Source organism: Vidua macroura, chromosome 7 (genome assembly GCF_024509145.1).
Source record: "Vidua macroura isolate BioBank_ID:100142 chromosome 7, ASM2450914v1, whole genome shotgun sequence".
NCBI classification, from domain to species: domain Eukaryota; kingdom Metazoa; phylum Chordata; class Aves; order Passeriformes; family Viduidae; genus Vidua; species Vidua macroura.
Window position 1 is genome coordinate 20,432,298 of NC_071577.1, and position 16,980 is coordinate 20,449,277.

A 16,980-nucleotide genomic window follows, 5' to 3' on the forward strand; every position below is an offset into this window, starting at 1 on the left:
GTTGAAAAGCTGAGCTCATTGTGAACATTTAAGATCTTCCCTATCACATCCTGAATCCTGCAGTTGATTTGAAAATCAGATGGGGGCAAAGGAAAGCAATTTGACAATCACTGAGATGCTAATCAAATTAGATACAGAAAGGTTGGCTATGGCTTATATATACATTTTCAGGGATTAAAGTGCAAGGATCCACACTTCTCCCACATTGCAGATAAATATATTTGCAGTACTTGTGCTTTCCTTCACAGGCCTCATTTGGTGCTGCTGCCGTGTTTGCTGCAGGAATGCAGCCCTTCACTCAGCTGTGATGTGACATGAATTTGAGCCTGACACCTACTGCACTTGAGATCCATACAGAGGCTGTGCTTTTAATTCTGGAGCAGTGAAGCATCTGCTCTTCACCAAGATAGCAGCTGTTACACTAATCTGAGGACTGAACCAGTCACAGTAGAGCTAACTCCTATCCCACACTATCTAGGTGTTAGATTATCCTGCTACAGAAAGTGGACAAAACCACATAGAGATGGAAGGAGGTGACATGAAAGGAAGGGTGACAGCAACAACAAAAGGGCAGATGTAGATTTCCAACCAGTGGCAGAAGAAAAGAGGCCCGGTGCTGCAGCAGTGGCCCTGTGCTTTTCACAAGGTGGCATTACACAACCCCTGTCTGCTGGAGGACAGGCAACTGAATACGGCAAGGGGGACACCAGAGCCTACAAATTACTTGGCTGCTCCAGCATCCTGATCATGCACCTTCCTTGGAAGGAGCAGGAAGGGTTTTCAACATACGGTGTTGAAGTGCCTCTGCTCTTTGCTGTGTTTTCCACCTTTACTTAACTATCACACTCATCCCAAGGTATAAAAACAAATAAAAACCCAGCAAGAAAAGACACAGTCTCATTTTAGACAGTAGTTAGTTTTGTCCATTTTATGTGAGTCAAATTATGCCACAAAATTGTCCAGGAGCCACTTCAAAGTTTTTCAGTTCATTAACAAAAGTTTCAGAGATCCCACTTGCACTGGGCCTGTGGATACAGTTTTACACAAAGGTCGAAGGACCTCCAACATTTCACTTTCCTAATGCCCTGTGTTCAAAGCTGGAAGTAACTCCCTCTGTACACATTTTTAACCATATTTCTATGCTCAGGCTGCACAAGACATTGGTCAGAGTATGTATTTTCTCTTGCTTATGTATCCTAGCCTCAAGTAATCAATCAAGCATTTACCTCAGCACTAGAAAGTACCTAGTAAATAGCTCTTTAAAATTTTCTCATCATAACCAAATGTGAACCCACCATGAAAGGAAGGAAACATATTTTTGAGCAATAAAGCCTTTGTTAAAGACATAAAAGCTGCCACAACCTCTCTCTTTGCAAATTTATAGAGCTGTGAATTTAGCATCTTCAATAATCTTAGCTGCCACTATATCAAGGAATACTACGACACTTCCAGCATTTTTTCCCTATCAGTTCTTTAGAATTTTACATTTAAAAAAATTTAAAATCATTAAAATGTGATGAAGCAGTAAAGACTTTTAAAAGCCACTTGAATGTCTTCACTTCTCACCTCCAAAATTCGTTGTGGTTTGGGGGATTTGAGGGTGGTGGTGGTGGGCTTTTTGTAGGAATGAGTATTGAGCACAGGGTTTTTTTTTCATATTAAAGGGTCTTTCTTCAAGCACAGCAGAGACAAGACAGCCTGTAAACTGCAAGCAGTCTTCATTCCTTATTGACATCTTTCTTGAAAAATGGTAACCTTTAACCTTGCAACATTATTTCTCAGGGGGCTGATTCAATGAAGTCTGTTTTGATCAATGGCAATTATAGCTGCAGACCTCATGGTAACCTTTAGTGTGTGTATTCTGCCTTGCAAACAATGCCAATTAAATGGTTGACCGTCGTTCCTTAGGTTCATCTAAAAATACATTATCTTAGAAGATAAAATACTGTCAATGCAATTTATAATATGTCTCTTCAAACTGCTATACCAACAAAAATTTATTTCTTCCAGGTGAAAAAGAGTTAAAATAAGTACAACAATCTGAAACTTAATTTGTAAAATACCTTTAAAATAGAGGAAACACAGGTTTATGACATAGGGTGATTTGGGTTTTTTTCCATCCTTGCATAGAGGGATTGTTTGGATTACAGTATTTGGGGGGGTGTTCTGTTGTTGTGGAGGCTTGGTGGATTTACTTTGTTTGTTTTTAGCTTCCTGCTATTTATATCTTCTTCTATGAATCTCTTCTGTACTTCTCTCTCCCCCTGTTGCTCATGTTAAGCTAAATCTCTCTGAGGTTCAGAAAAGAACTGATATTTCAAATACGCAGGATAAACAGTGTCTCAGGCCCTTTAGTGTCGTTCTATCTTGTCATTAGTGCTGTTAAATATATTAACAACATTTTAGCAAAAACCTATTTGTATATTTGTGCCAGAGACAATTTAAAGAATTTGTTTATGCAAAAATATTGCTAAAGAGTGACCCAAGGTATCACCTCAAAAGCCCCAGTTTATTGACCTCTGCCTTTGCATGTAGGAAAGCCTAGAAAGTTTGCATCTGCTTTGGTCTTCCCTATTAGCTTTAAATCAGTGAAGTAGTGGAGGTAGGTAACATATTTCTTCCAACTATTTCTAACAGCATTCTTTTCCTGCTGTTTCTAACAGGAAATCAAAGATAAGACAACAGGTATTTTCACAGCTTCACTTTACACTAATATGAATACCAATTTCAAATTTCTAATTGAAAATATTTGTTCTTTACTGTTAAATAATATCATTCTTTAAAGATAAAGCAGATTTTAAATAGTTTGTGGTTAATTTTGCTAGGCCCTGCTCAACTGTTAGAGAAACTTTAAAACCATTACATTTCTACTCTATTCTCCACTGCACATAAAGAGATAGTCTCTTACAAAAAGACAAACTTGTAAATCAAAACAGGAATCAGAGCAAAGTGAGAAACACTGCAGTGCACAGCCCCTTTCTCAGTACCTCATCAAAAATATCAAACATGTTTGCCAGTCTCATATGGATTTTGTGTTTCTTTCAGTTAAACTTTTTTCTGCTGGTCTAATTAAAAAAAAAAAAAAAAAAAAAAAAACAAAACACTTTCCCCATCCCTGTCCAGTAATGCCCTTTGCTTAGTTGTTTTTCTGTTACTCTTTCAAATTAGAATAATTACACAGCATGACTTTTGTCAGCCTAGAGCAGCTTCCATCCAGAATACCTTTATTCAAATTTTTACCTCCACTCAATACTATAATTTTATGTTTCAAGAATTTTAAAGCCTATTAAGTAGCACAATATCACATAATTAAATTTATGATGACAATCAAAACCAGTGTGAAATATCAAAAATATTTTAAAAGCAAATATAGATAATCTAACCAAATGAGACTAAGAAGTATTTGACCATACAGTGCTGTCAGCCAAATGTGAACATGATTAGCAGCATGAAGACATCTTTTCTATTGTTGAATAAAGTGCCTGTTTTAAATTTGAGGTTTTTATAGTTTCTTCTTAACCCTCATCCTCCACAAAACCACCTTCAAGGCTGCAGTACCTTTATTTATCATTAACACAGAACACAGTACTATCAAATAAATCTCCAGAACTTCCTGAAGTGCAGAAATGACAACACACTACACATACCACTTGTCTTTTGTTTATTTGTTTGAAGGAAAGACCAGACATTGACTCTACACGGGATGTGTACAGTAGTTCATCACCAAATAACACTTTAACCCTATTACAATCCATCAATTTCTATAGATTTCATCTCTTTGCTAGAAGATTCTACTAACAGTCTTTGCTTCGCTACATGCTGTTTTGACCAGGAAATTAATGGGCAAACATAGGGAATTATAGCACTTTTAAAGACAAGACTTTTGTTTTCCATCATATGGTGATTTCCAAACATTTGCCAAGCTTGACTGTGAAAGATGCAGTCATATTTAAAGAAGTGCTATAAGTATCAAAGATACAGCCTTTCCACTGTGAAACTATTTGAGTCACATCATTAACCACTATAACCTACTGGTGTCAATGTTCTGCAGAATCTGGTGCTTTTAAATTTACAGTCCTTTATAGTTTGAAATACATCACTGCATGGCACATTGATGACAACAAAGCGATTCTCACCCAGGTTATGTCAATCACCAGTATGTTTAGTCCTGATCACACATATATATGTGATTAATCATGCCTTTCAACTTCCAACATAAAAACAAATTATCATTAAATCAACTGCATTTATATTTCATGTAATACTTAATCTTACATATATTTCAGTACAACTGCCATGAATAAATATGCAATCAGAAGAATCTCTTGTTTATAACCACACTTGTTTTAAAGGTATTTGAGGGAACACATTTACACAGATATTCCCAAGATGTTGGTACTAATATCCTAACACTGCTGAGAAAAACCTGACATCAATAACATAATTTCCCAGATAGCAACACCACTTGTATGACCACAGCAATAAGGATCACCAAAAGCCATGTTATCATTATGAAGTCCCTGTCAAGAGCAGACTAATAAGCATTGTCCCCAGAGCAGGGGCTGGGATGGGAGCCCGAGTCCCATAGCTTCTACAGTGACCACCACTTTTGCTCCTCTTCAGCACAACTCTGTTAAGCACAGGACAGATTCCCTAATTCAAGCTAATCAACAGGAACTGCAACATTCACTGTGCTGACTTAGAAACTGGTACTTTAGCACAAACATAGGAACATCACAGAGGGAAGAACAATGTTGTGTTGGAGTGATCAACGAGCCCCTGAACCACAGCTATAAAAACAGAGTGGCCATCACTTTGGAAGTCCTCACAGATTGTGGTTCCCTCCCAGGTCTTCAGAGTTTGTATGTTTATTAGGAGGTTACCCTTTAATGCTCTTCCTTAAAATTATCTTATGATCACCAATGTGATCATAACTTTTCTATAAAATAGGTTTACCAGGGTAAAATAAATAAAGAATAAGAAAGTGCTTTGGTACCACAAAGAACAGCTAAAAAGGAGAAGCTACAGCAGCATAACTAAAATGGAAAGTATATTTCCTCAAAAATATGCTGGCCAAAATTTTTACTCCTTCATCCAAGTAAAAATATAGCATACATTAAGAAATAGAAAAATAGAAGAATCCACTAAAAACATTCAAAGAAAATACATTCTCAATCAAAAAACAAAACAAAACAGGAAAAAAACAAGTGCTAATGACGATATTTACTGTATTTTTCTTCCATCTTTCATTTGGCAGTATCTCAATAAAGAGCTGGAGAAAATTTGGAACTATTTCATATCACTTCATGTCTAGATAAATATTTTCCTCTATGAAAAGTGAAATGCACATGCATCAATTGGCTGAAATCACTGCAGCTACAACAGTGATTACTCCTCCTCATTAAAACCAGAGCAGGAGCTCCAGAGGTACTTTAGAGGCTCTCCCATCATGTGGAACCACCTGACCATAAGGTTCTCAAGCTGAAAAATCTGGAAGCTTTCCCAGTGCACATTAGTTGACAAGGGACAAAACATCACATCTTGGTTACTACTAAAATATTGTTCCATGAGCTACTGGAAATGTGATGCCTGGTTTCCTATAGACTGTCCTAGATTTTTTAACCCACTTATCCCCAAGCATTCTGATCAGCCAGACAACTGACATATGGGTCATGATGCTTCCACAGCTTCATGTGTGCCGGCTGTCCGGCCGGTGCAGGATGTGCGCGTTCATTGACCAGCTGGCTGATGCCCAGCAGAGACGATTGGAAGCCAGGATGTAGCTGCCTTATCTCAGCAGGGAGTACTAATCAGGCTGTTCTCTTTAACCCAGCTACTGATTTTTGTGAAATTTCTAGGAATCTAAATATATTTCAGACATTTCATTCCCTTGTTAATTTTGCAGCCAACAGGTTCAAGAGTTATGGTGAGCTAAAAAGAAGAAACAGAAACACACAGTGTCTGATAGCCAATTTAGTGCAAACATACATGTTTCTTTGCCATTGCAAACCTGGCAGCAAACATACCATCAAGGTTCCCCACATACCTCTACCTAATTTTAACTTTTTTTTTTCCTCTAGTACGTTTTGCTTTCATTACTCTCACATAAATGCTACCTCATCCTTACTAAATGTTGCACTATTACTTTTCCCTGTCTTGAAATCCTTCTCCCCCTGCTTGGAATGTATTTCTGTTTCCAGTTCAACCAGGCTTGACAAGTAAATAGCAACCAGACAGCGGAAACACATTAAAAACATACATTTAACAGAAGTATGGTAATATACTTCACATTTAAATGTTCTAAATAGAAGAATTTATACATTCAAGATCTATATATATTTCCAAGCAATGGATAGAGAAATATACATTAATTGTGCCAATATTTAATGACAAATTCTGCATCTACTTCTATATTTGTTATCCTGCCACATCCTGAACGACTCATGGCTACAACTCTTTAGCATTGCAGCATTACTTGCACTGAATAGCACTAGCACAGGAACAACCTGTTACCACATGTTTTGGGGAAAAAGTTGTCAAGATTTCAAGTTCAGTGTGACACAGGACAGCCTCAACACAGTCTGCCAGTATTGGAAGCTTCTTTCTAGCCCTCATCCATCAAGGTGCAGTTTATATATACTTTTAGAAGTAAACACCCTAGAATTTAAGGCCGTAAGATAAGCCTGTAAAAAATACGATCTCAGATTCATGCCTACTACACAGCTGGTGTTTCCACAATATAAAATGTTTTTAGCATTTCCGGCAAATGCAGCCAAGCATACATTTCCAGGATTGTACAAATGAGGGTTATTCTCTAGAGCTAAAAATAAGCAGAATGATGTCTGACATACAAAAAATTATTTTCTTACTCAAATGTATAGTGTAGCTGAATGCAACTGCTAGACTGTCTCCAACAACCTCAACAGCGGCAATAAAACTAAAAGTGCAGTGATTTTTTTCATTAAAAAAATCTATGTATATGTGAGATGTTGTAGCAAGGGCAGATTTGCATGGTATTGTCTATAGAAATACTATGACCAAGCCACTTTAAAAAGACTGCAGAATGTCTAGATGATTATTTTTTAGTTACTAGGTCCAAACTGTCTTCAAACCTCCACTACTCCCATACCCACACTGTATAAATTACCCAATTCTCTCACCTCAGAAGAAGAAGAGGGCATTCCCAGTCATTACTTCTGTAAAGCCTGGACTGTGGTTATGACAGATCCACTGAACATCAGTTCAGTGCTTGACTACCAGCAGAAACCCACACAGTTATTAAGAACAGAACAGTGAACAAAAGAAAACAATATTATGCTGCTGAATAAAAACATTATTTTCCAGGCTTTGAGTACAGTTCAGACTAGTCTCATTATTCCATCAAGTGAAAGGTTCAGAGAAGACAACAAGGAAGAACAGAGATATGGGTCAGCTGGGCAGGTTATCATTCATCAGCCTAGGAAAGTGATGGCCTCAGGAGCAGGTGGCAAAAAAAGGGAAAAGAGTAAGGAGAGGATAGAAAATGCTCTTCATGGTCTCTTCTGATATTAGAGATAGGGTCTAGAAAATGAAGCCATCAGGAGCCAGCTCAGAACCAACATGCACAGCACTTCCTCACAGAGCTGGTCAAACTGTGCCAATCTGAACAAGCCATGCCCTGGAGACATTTAAATAGAGTTGAGGTGCTGTGGAGAAACAAATATACACTTGGAAGGGAGCCTGGCTATGCTGCTAGATAGAAAAAACCATTAAGCTCAGGAAATCATCCTGGACTGAAAACAGTTGGAAGAGGGAAAGCTACTGAGAAGAAGGTATGGGGAAAAGGCAGTGTCTTTTCATTCAACTGTGTGCATATGGATTACAGATACTGTTGGCCCAGACAGCTTGAGCTCTCCTAGGTTCATACTCCAAAACTGGTTTGCAGCACAGCAGTAAACTCTCTACTGATCCTAACTTAGGTTCAGCCCTGTTGCTTTTGCTGAAATAGCTAGAAATTGCTGTGAACAGAAAATGTTGCCTTAAAACAGTTACCAAGGCCTGTCCTAGCAGTGTTCTCTGTGTCTGCAAAATGTTGTGGCCAGAGAGGGAAAAAACCAACCATCTATCCAGTCTTGAATAAAGTCCAGATAAATTAATGTTTTCCAAAGACCATATTTGGTCTATGTGCTCTTAACTAAAATAGGCTACCCAAGCTTCAAAAGATAGCTCATTATTTCAGTTTTCAGAAAGTCATAATGATACAAACCACACTCAGACATCATCTATTAATCAATATAGTCAATTTGCCACTTTTCTGTTTCTAGGTTGGAGCAACTCTGTTGCAAACTTGGAAAATGTAAAATAAATAAGTAAAACGTGGAAGCAGTCCTGGCAACTGTTATTTTGAAGGCATAACAGGGAAAAAAAATCCAGAAGGTACTACAGCATTTGAATTTGTAACTGATTGAAATACTCATGCTGCTCAGAGCTATATCAGCAGATCTACCCCAACAATTTCCAGCCAAAAACCACCATAACACCACTCAGCCCCACTCCCCTCTGGTCCAGCTTTATCATTCACTATGAACAAAGGCTGATGTGGAGTGCATTAGCAAGACAATTCTTTACAATACAACTCAAATTCATCAAAATTAATTTACTGGTTTACACGGGAAGTTTTATACAAATTCCACGACCTGTTGCAGAAATAGAGTGCAGCTGCTTTGTCCTTCCAGCTGTAGATTGTTATTTTCTATTATAAAATTGCATGGAGGTTTCTTTTAGGCAAAATCATAAAGCCATACTCAGCTTGTCACTGTCCTAAAGCAAGTGCCATAATCTATATGCCATAACCCATTCTATATATATTTGATATACAATCCTCAATCTCACGAGGCAAAAGCATTACCAGACACAGCAGGAAGACACAGAGAAAACACGCACCAAGAAACCTGTGCCCGAAACTCATAAACTGAAACTACTTAAGCCTTGACAACCTATAGAGAACCTTCTGAGAAATGCAGAGTGTGGCAGGTGCGGTCAGCACTTGTATGGGAGGAGTTCCAGTTTTCTGTGCCACCATCTGGGCAAGGCTGCACTTCTGCTACACTCTACTCATTACTCACTGTGACAACTATCATAGCAGCTGTGATGTCTGCACAATATCCAGGCCAAAAAAAAAAAGGCTATTATTTCAGTAAGTCATTAGAATTTTATCAGCTTTAAGGGATGTATATGACTTCAAAAAATGTATCAGCTGTTAAACTCAGAACTCTTCTGACATGTTACAATGTCAGCTATGCAACTGACATCTTTGGAACGTAAAATAAAATTTCATGCTGGAGCATTTAATATTCAGTGGAAGCAGACTACTGCTGTGTCTTCCAGTAACAATTTCAGCCAATGCAACATGACAGTCTTCCTAGGAAATAAGATCTTGGCTTTGAAATTAGAAGTGAGTTGTGAACTGGATTCAGGAGGTTATTTGAATGCAGGAGGTTATTTGACTTTTATCAAGACTGATAAGAAAGCTGTTTGTCTATAGAGAAATACAATACAGTAGGATGTTGGATTTCAGACTTCACTGCAGGTGAAGTGCAAGTTCACATTGGCTGAGAGAAAAAGAAAAGCTTTTTGTCCTAAAGTTCTGCTAAACTCACAAAAAGCATTTCTACTTCCTAAACTGTTTCTAACACTATCAGTACTAATCACTAGCTATAAGAAAAGTACCTGCATTTCCCCTTGCCAATACCATACTACCTCCTAAGCACACACACAGGATGCTATAGAACAATTTGTCCACTTGGTCTTGCAATATTAGGAAAAAATGGTCCAGGTCTGAAAAGTCCATTTCTGGCAACAGGCTATGTGTTAGGGAAACCAATCCTACCCTTCCCAGCTACTGAAACCAAATATTGCTGCTTTTTATTAAGTCAGTATTTCTTTTCCTTGTTTCTCCTCAAGCAATTACCATGTAAGGTTGACAAGCCTCAAATGCTAGTCTAGGGACAGAGATACAGCTTGTGTCCAGAACAGCTGCAAGAGGATACAGAAATAAAGTGTGCTTGTGCTACCATGGTGCAAATGGACACTCAGAAGCATGTACTGCGCCCAAAACTTCCAAGTAAGAAAAGACGTTTTTATGAGGCTGTTTCAAGGGGTTCAACTCACACACACTAGCAATGATCAGAAGAGGATTGATAACAGTTCAGCAACGCTGTAACAACCAACAGCCCGTACTGTCACAGACCTGTAAGCCATCTGTTCAGATACAAGGGTGTCCTGCACAGATGTCCTGGCTGCTTGCAAGTGCTGTACTGTCTCCACCACCTGTCAATATGGGAAGTTCTCCTGAACAAGCTGCAAGATTTGAAGAGAGAATTTCATGCCCTGTGGATGGAATTAACAGTACATATACATCACTCCTATCCCTTCTGTTTCAAGTAGGGCAGTAAGTTTCCTATGAGCAAGGTGAACCACCTCATGTGCATCCCCCTCCTGCATTTCATTGTATCACGAGTTACTAAAGGAAAATCATAAAAGTACCTTAAAACAATTATTCCAGCCCTTCCAATATTCTCCTCAGTTATGTTCTTACATCAATAGAAGTGACATACTACAGAGACATTTTAGCTACTGAAAAGTATGGACCTGACTTCCCATCTTAACCCACTCACAGAACATGAACTTTAAATCTGCATGCAACTCCGGGGTCCCAGCAGCAAGGAGGATGTGGACCTTCTGTGATTCTGCTGGAGCAAGTCCAGACAAGGCCACAAAAATGATGAGAGGGCTGGAGCACCCCTTCTACGAAGATAGGCTGAGAGAGCTGGGGTTGTTCAGCCTGGAGAAGAGAAGTCTCCGATGATACATTCTAGCAGCCTTCCAGTACCCACAACAAAGGTACAAAGAGATCTACAACAAAGCTGAAGAGGGACTTTGGACAAGGGGATGTAGTGGCAGGACAAAGGGCAGTGGCTTTAAACTTGAAAGTAGGTATATACTAGACATTAGAAATAAATTCTTCACTGTAATGAGGCACTGAAACGTTGCCCAGAGAAGTTGTGGCTGCCCCACCCTAGAAAATGTTTAAAGCCATGTTGGATGGTGCTTTCAGTAACCTGGTCTAGTAAAAGGTGTCCCTGCTCATGGCAAGTGGGTTGCAATCTCAGGTGACTCTCTTTGCATACCTATTAGACTATAAAGCTCTAATTACATTATTGGAGCACTTCTGCATAACACTCCCTTATTTAGTATTTGATCATTCAGAATTTATTTTTATCCTCTATACTAAGTATATAGGTGATGCCTCTGTAACTCATTCCATGTAAACCACTGACTCCAAGTTACAAAAGAGAATTTAAATCTGGTATTTTGTAAACATGCCTCAGTTTGCACTTAACATATGTTCTTTTAACCTAACTTCTTCAAATGCAAATTCCTAACTCTTAAAAAAAATTAAATTACATTATACGGAACAAATGCAAGACGTATTCAGAAAAAGGGAAGGGAAGGGAAGGGAAGGGAAAGGAAAGGAAGGGAAGGGAAAGGAAAGGAAAAGGAAAAGGAAAAGGAAAAGGAAAAGGAAAAGGAAAAGGAAAAGGAAAAGGAAAAGGAAAAGGAAAAGGAAAAGGAAAAGGAAAAGGAAAAGGAAAAGGAAAAGGAAAAGGAAAAGGAAACGGAAAAGGAAAAGGAAAAGGAAAAGGAAAAGGAAAAGGAAAAGGAAAAGGAAAAGGAACACCCGAAGGCTCTGTAAAAGCAACCCAAGGGTTTCTATTCATACAAGAAGTCAAACCAATGGCAAAATACTGTTTTTCTGAAATGTTCATTTACATAAATAATAATACTATTTAGATATAAGCCTACAGTCTGAGTAATTGGTGGGATAAGCATAGAAAGACAGACTAGGAATGTGTGCTTACACAGTGTACCAGGTCCAAAGAACATTTCTTTCCCAGAACAGCATCCACCATGCCTAGGAAGGTGATTCATCATGACTTATGTGAGTCAGGTTCCCATTACAAAGGCATCATGATTCAATCCTGGGCTCTAGGTCATACTCAAAATGCACACACAGCACAGGAAATACGTTCTTATGCGATGAGCAAAGGAAGTACTTTCAGCATGCAGTCACTATTACATTTTTATTTTTTAAAATGGCTAAAAATAAATTTAAAAAATTAAAAATAAATTAAAAAAAAAAAAAAGAGAGAGAGAACTAAGAAAAAATTTCAAACAAGCTCAGCATTTCTGATTCTTGCATCCAAAAAAGCTAATAATGTAATATCTCTCACTGAAAAACAAAAAGAGTCCTCTGCAAACTGGGTAGTTAGCCAGTGAACCTAACTGTGGCAGCTCAGAGACTCCAGCATTTGCTCAAATGGGACTACAGTCCCAGCCAAGCAGTGCCATGGACACTTTTCATTTTTTTCCAAAAGGTGTACTGGAACACTTTCTGTTTCTGCTGGACTCATTTAAATATGACAGCACCACTTCCTGGCTACATTAAGGTAAAAGAAACAGGTATTAATAGGCAATCAATACACTAATAACTTTAAAGTACAAAACTCAAAGCCTTATATCAAGTAGTACCAAATTTTATAATGCTCACATCCATCGAAAGAACTCAACATTTTCATATGTTATATCCTATCTTAAGATCCATACCTTAAGTATGTTAAGTACTTAAGTACATACCATAAATTGGTCATTTAGTTGTCCAATTAAGATATTTTGGCTATGCTAACCAGCAAGAAAGACCAGTGTTCTGAAGGATATACTTCCAATTCTCCAAGATCAGAAGAAACAAATTGCAACAACACACTAACTTTAGCAAAAAAAACAAGCTCTCATTTCATTTCAGGACACACTCCGACTATCCTAAATATTTACTGCATTCACCCAGCATAGCATTCTCACCTTGCACTGGTCTCCTAGCCTAGGTGCCTAACTATGGGATGAGTCCTGACACAGAGGCAAAAGCCAAAGTGCATAGGTTGTGCTTGCTGACTTCCTTAACATAGTACAGGTAGAAACATAAGACCATAGCTCTTGCTCACAGTGTTGCAGAGCAGCAACCCACACCAGCAAATGACATTTTCATCCCTCTAGACTATCTTCCCTTCTAAAACAAGGAAGTCAGCTCAGTGTGGGGTATTCCAAACAGTCTCCTCAGCAACTACCCCAAGGTGATCCAGGACTTGGAGGTGTTACCACAGCAGGCAGGAATCAGATCTGTTTAGACAGGTGACAGCAGACTATTGCTTCCCAGGCTGTAGATGCACCTGGACCCTCACTGCTGGGTAGCAGCACTATGCAGTGTAGAAGAGAAGTGGCAGGTACAGTAGTACTGCTATTCTCAAACTAGGAAGGCTGTTATTTAAGAAAAGAAAGAAGAAGTATGACTCAGAAATTAAATAAAGACCTCAGAGAAGTTTGACTGTGGCTGAAGTATAAATCAGAAAAAAAAAAACATTTTAAATAAAGTATTTCTTAAACATATTTTGCTGCTGAAAAGCTAGCTTTGGCAGAAAAGCTGCAACTACTTTGTGATAGTATTGTTCTCCTCCTTGTAGAATTATTTCTGAAACTACATATTCATACCAGATAATGTTACACCAAGAGCACTGTTTTCTTACAGCGTGCCTGTTCCTCCTTCAAGACATTCTCACTTGGGCTTACCACACCAGAGATAGCAGCAGTTGTCTCCCTCCTCTGTAGAGCTGGCCAAAAGATTCTGTGTGTGACACCAGAGTGTGAAGGGGCAGCTAGCAGGTGCTAAGATCCCCACAAATGGATGGGCTTCCTTACCTAAATTACTAAGGTGTAAGGTGCAGCTTGCAGTAAGGCAAGGGTTCTACATCCCAGCTTTCAGATAGTGGGCACTAGCCCCCCATGTGCCTCAGACAGCTTAGAACAGTTGGAAAACACTGAAGCAGTTAGTAAGACTTTTCCTTATAAACTTCCCAATAACTGCTCACATATCTTCAGAATACTGTCCTTCCCTTCTGAAACAAAACACAGGGCAATGAAACAACCTGTGCTTTAAGACTTCCTCTAAGAATGTGACAACCATTTTCTTCTTGGGACCACACAGTAAGTACAAATGCAAATTTTATTTAACCTCAAAAAAATTTTTGTTTAAGTCTCTTATTTGATAAAAATGTTCTTCTGGAACTATTGTTAGGAGTTTAGAGTATCAAAGCTAAGTCAGGCACTCAATTTTTTCAGGAATAAAAGCAAATGTCTCTGTATGAGAAACATTTTTGTAAACATAAACCAAAACATGTGCGAACATCCCAGTTCCCATAAGAGTATGGGCACACCTGAAGGAATACTCTTTCCATGGGTCTACTGATAAAGGGACTGTAATGGTTAGAAGTGCAGGTCCTTTAGGGTTCTTCTCCCTAATGGGTGAAATAATTGTCCCATCATTCTATCACTGTGAAACAAAGATAGTAACAGCTGGCATTCTTATGCCTGAGCATCACTAAAGTAGGATATATCTTACACACAGGACATGGTATTAGCCCTAATAAGGCTTATGCTCACCAATAAGTAGCTTGTTTATGACTATCCTGTGTCAGTTGTCCCTTAAACCTTGTGTAGAGAGAATCTTTTGGAGTGAAGTAAAATTGTTGATGCACTCCAACAGTTACTTATCATAGCTATGCACAGAAGGCTATTTTTTTGATGGCATGCAGAGTTGAGGTCACTCTTTCCTCAGTCCCTGCAATCTCTCCCTACAGTACCAGAAGTAAAACTTGTCACTCTTCATCCAAAGATGACCAAGGGATATGATAGTATTCTGTATAGGAGAAGCTGTATAGGAAATGTTTGTTTGGTCTCTCATAAATTATTTCACTTACTACTACTAATTCACATCAGGTGGTAGAACTTTTCGTGTAAAGACCAGTTAAATTTCTATGTTTTTAAGCTTCCATGGTATTGTGCAGCAGCAGTATAAATGCCTTCAAAAAGTGATTAGACACATTCTTGAAGGGTAGGTTGATCGATAGCTAGTAAAACGTAGCAGTTCATGTAGAACATCTCACCCTGGGATCTCTTCCAGCTTCTGGTTGATTCAGACCAGAGAACACAGAAGGGGTGATCTGTAATTCCCTTACTTTGTCTTTACATGCCTCCTCCAGTCTACTACTAGCAGTTGCTGGAGAAAGCACCTACATAAGCCTCTTCATCCCATGACCATTCCCATATTAGTGTTCAGCCTTCCTTTCAGCATTTTCACTTTGCAGCATCAATGGAAACTTACAGCTGTTCACACCTCTATTTCTAATTGCTTCTTAAAGGTTTTTTAAATCTCATTATGCTATATCCAAACAGCATATAAGAGAAATACCCTTTAAGAGCAATTTTAAAAGCCTTCAGTGACTTTAGCATGAAGAAAAACAACATTAAATTGTTGACTGAGATAGCCAGTATGTCCTTACTAATAGCTGTACCAAGAAACACAGGTATAATGACCACATTTAATCTTTATCTGACACTTCTGAAGTAACTCCTTTACCTTGGTAATAAAATAAGGCATGACATTCCCCTGGCCTTCTTCCCCTTCAGCAGCTAAGCACATCACCTGCACTCTTCAACTACAACACAACCAAAAACTGCTTTGAGTGCTTGGGCCATGCATCAGCTCAGAATGAAGAACCCAGACTCTAACTCAGGTAGTGAGATGGAGACAGCTGCCAGTGGCTTGGGCACACTGCAGCAGCTGGGCCTCGACACAGGACACCGTGCAAACAAGTTCACAAGTAGCACCAGGCCATGCCTCATAAACATGCAACACAAAACAAACTGGGGAAAAAGGAAGCAAAGATGGCATGTGTAGGAATAAGTACTTGTAACCTTTGTCAAGCAGGGTCACACTTACAGATAGCAGGCACAGTGAAAAGACATAGAAGACAGACCTGCCTACAAACATCAGTCTGGCACTTCTCTCAATCCTGAGCTTGCTGAATCATGAAAACTGCATTCAAAATAAAAAGTGAGGAACAAAAGTTGAGCTTCTCAGGGTAAGAGAATGTTTCATAGTTCCCCCAGGCTGGTCCCCAAAAGTCTCCTCCCGTCAGCACCCCTAATTAATCTTTTAGAATCAATCAGATTAAATGGCTGCAAAGGTCAGCCTGGTAGGCTACTTCTGAATTACCTTAGATTCCATACCATAATGGTTCTAGTTCCTCCATTAAGCTAAAAAATCTCAATTGTACTGGGGAACATGGTGATACTCCAGCTGATACCAGACTGGATCATCCTCAGGCTGAACTGACAAATGGTCAAACATAAGAAAAAGGAAGCATCCATCACAACTAGCTTTTGAAGACTTAAGCAAAGAAAAGGGAAGCATTTTTTCAGACCATACTAAATACTTGGCTAACTCAGCTGCAAAATGGATAATCATAGCCTTAGCCACAAAATCATACTTACATAATGCAGGTTTCTCCCAGTATTCACTGCTGCTCAGTAGGATGAATCCTGTTCTATCACTACTAAATTTAGCTGTGTTAATTATTTACTTTTTTGTTATTAAAGGAAAAAAAGCCAAACAAAACCTACAAAACGCAAAGAGGTGCTTTACATTACTAAAACTCAAAGGTCTTTCAGTAATGATTCAGAGAGTGGATACTGGGAAATGCAATTAATGTTAACATGGAAGGTCAGAACAATGTGCTTTTGCCATAAACACTTCTATATTTAAGCAAGTACAGGTAAACAAGAATTTCTTACATTATCCATCATCTATTATATGAATATGTAACATAAAATGTTAGCTGTCATAGTAAAGGGGTTGGACTGAGTTTACATCATGTACAGAGTTAAGAAGTACTTTCTTTCCTCTTTCCAAACTACTCTCTCCCTTTACTTCCAAGAGTAAACAGACATAAAATCCAACTCTTAATCAGCTGATGGTCTATTGCTATTATTCCTATATTAGTTTCTACCTTAGTTTGTGCAGCAGCTTCATTTCAGTCTCAAACTCTGCTT

At 38.6% G+C, this 16,980-nt stretch overlaps 1 protein-coding gene across 11 annotated transcripts in view; it reads right to left on the bottom strand.

Annotated features, from left to right (window-relative positions):
* Positions 1 to 16,980, bottom strand: part of ITGA6 (integrin subunit alpha 6) — a 138,282-nt gene that overhangs the window by 103,013 nt on the left and 18,289 nt on the right. The gene's annotated exons all lie outside the window — the stretch shown is intronic.